Below are 2,529 nucleotides of genomic sequence, written 5' to 3'. Positions count from 1 at the left end.
CCACCTCCACATGTGGGTGCCTGTTAGTCTCGGTCGCTCAAAGAGCCTCTGGAGGGACTCAAGTTACATGAGGTAGTTTCTCAGTGAGTCCCCAGGTAGGGGCGAGTGGTGGTCATCAGATTGATACAGGTTTAATCTTGGTGACTGTGCAGGGACCGAGGCCACTCAGCAAATGCCCCATGGTATACCAGGCCTAGCTGTCCCCTACTGGGTCCTCACACACCTTTGAGCAGTGGACAAGAGCCTCAGACCTGGCTTTCTTGTAAGAGTAGAATTAAATGGTCCAAACAGTCCTCATGGCAGGACTTAGGGTGTCGGGGATGTATAGTCTGACATCAGCCATGTGAGCTCAAGGGCTTTGCAGAGGGTCTGTGGGTTGTCAGAGGCCATGGAGCTGCTTCCTGCTGTGGACTATTCATGGTCCCCTGGGATGCAGCTGGAGAGAGAGAGCATGGTGGGGTCACGCAGCTCTGATCCGGTCACTATTTCCCACACAGTTTAGTCCCCTCCTGTGTGCCTGATCCTAGCAGATGCGACCCTCCATTTCCATCCTCAGATAACTGCAGTTCTCTTCAGATGTCTGACCAGATGCATGCTCACTGGCAGCCTGAGCAGCACCATCCCTGCCTTCTTTCCTCAAGCTGGGTGAGCCAGGCTGGCTGGGGTGCAGGGAAGGGCAGATAAAGGGCCCTTGGGTGGGTTGAAACGCTATTAGAACCATTAAGATTTTTTAAAATGTTTTTTTTTCTGTCTGCTCCTTCACTAGAACAAAGCAACCAAAGTGATGCTTAGCTCACTCTCCTGGAAGCACAGTTCTGCCCTGCACCAGTGCCACATGTCACCATAGCAGTGAAGGGGCAACTGGAGGAAGAAGACAGGGCATTCCTCCCCAGCAGTGTAACACCCGCACAGGCATGATGCTGTCTGGAGAGCTGACCCCTGCTGGAGCGCTTAAGGCTTTTAGGCACAGAGTGTACTGATCTGATTTATATTTTTTAAAGATCACTCTGATTTGGATTTTTATTTTATTAAAATTTATTTTACTAATTTAATTTTTTTTCAATTAGAGATGACATTCAATATTAGTTTCAAGTGTACAAAACATTGGTTAGACATTAATATAACATATAGAGTGATCCCCTGATAAGTATAACATGGGGGATCATTTAAAAGGGTATTAATCCAATGCATGAGGGCTCCACCCTCATAACCTAATCAAACTCAATAGACCCACCTTTCATTTATTTTTAATCAAACTTATTTGGGTGACATTCACTAATAAAATTGCATAGGTCAGGTGTGCAATTCTATAATGCATCATCAGTATATTGCATTGTGTGCTCACTGCCTTCAAGTCAAGTCTCCTTCCATCACCATTAATTGCCCCTATGCCCTCTTCTTCCTCCTCCCACCCCTCACCCACCAAACCTATCCACCACTCCAAACACACAACCCCCACCTGCCACCCCACACCCCACAACCCCAGCACTCACCTGCCATCCCACACACCCCACTACTACCCATCACCCCCATACCCTGCTTACCCCCTACACCCATCCCCAACCTGCCACCCCACATCACCCAGCCCCCACCAACCCCCACCCCCCACCCACCAGCCCCCACCCGCCATCATTAATACTTAAGTGCAAACAGTTGGTGGGGTGGATTCTTGAATGCCTGCTTGTGATATGACATTGAAATGATATTTGAGATGTGTCTTGAGGACTCGAGTAGGATTTAGACAGATGATGATGGTGAGAATGTGCTTCAGGTACAGACAGTGGCCACAGCCTGGATGCAGGAGAGATGAACACTGGACAGACCAGAGCATATGCCCCCTCAGATGCCCTGCGAGTGAGGGGGTCAGGACAGGGGAATCAGAAAGACCCTCCCATGGAGGGAAAAGGCAGATGGGAAAGGGGGACCCAACCACAGAGTGGTCAGAGCAGGGGAGACAGGTGCCCCTCCATGGGAAGGCAGGGCAGGGGGACAGCGCACCATGAGAGGGGTGGGCAGTCGGGACAGGAGACCTTGGGAAGGGGCAGGGAAGCAGAAGAGTGAATGGGGACTTTCCATTGAAGCAACAGGACAGGGAAAAGTAAGACCTCCCCCCTAACCGGTTTGGCTCAGTGGATAGAGAGTCAGCCTGTGGACTCAAGGGTCCCGGGTTCGATTCTGATCAAGGGCATGTACCTTGGTTGCGTGCACATCCCCAGTAGGGAGTGTGCAGGAGGCAGCTGATGGGAGTTTCTCTCTCATCGATTTTTCTAACTCTCTATCCCTCTCCCTTCCTCTCTGTAAAAAATCAATAAAATATATTTAAAAAATAAAAATCATCATTCTCGCCGAAACCGGTTTGGCTCAGTGGATAGAGCCTCGGCCTGCCAACTGAAAGGTCCCAGGTTCGATTCCGGTCAAGGGCATGTACCTGGGTTGTGGGCACATCCCCAGTAGGAGATGTGCAGGAGGCGGCTGGTCGATGTTTCTCTCTAATGGATGTTTCTCTCTCATCGATGTTTCTAACTCTCT

General features: G+C 50.1%; 1 non-coding gene across 1 annotated transcript; it reads right to left on the bottom strand.

Moving 5' to 3' along the window:
• Positions 1–746: 746 nt before the first annotated feature.
• LOC111823354 lies at positions 747–947 on the bottom strand. Its single transcript, XR_002826388.1, has one exon. It is a non-coding gene; the product is annotated as a small nucleolar RNA SNORA74 (small nucleolar RNA).
• Between the last annotated feature and the right edge of the window lie 1,582 nt (positions 948–2,529).

Source organism: Myotis lucifugus, unplaced genomic scaffold, assembly GCF_000147115.1.
Source record: "Myotis lucifugus unplaced genomic scaffold, Myoluc2.0 scaffold_476, whole genome shotgun sequence".
NCBI lineage: Eukaryota > Metazoa > Chordata > Mammalia > Chiroptera > Vespertilionidae > Myotis > Myotis lucifugus.
Note: the sequence above shows the minus strand (reverse complement) of the source record. Positions and strands in the feature narration are given on the sequence as shown.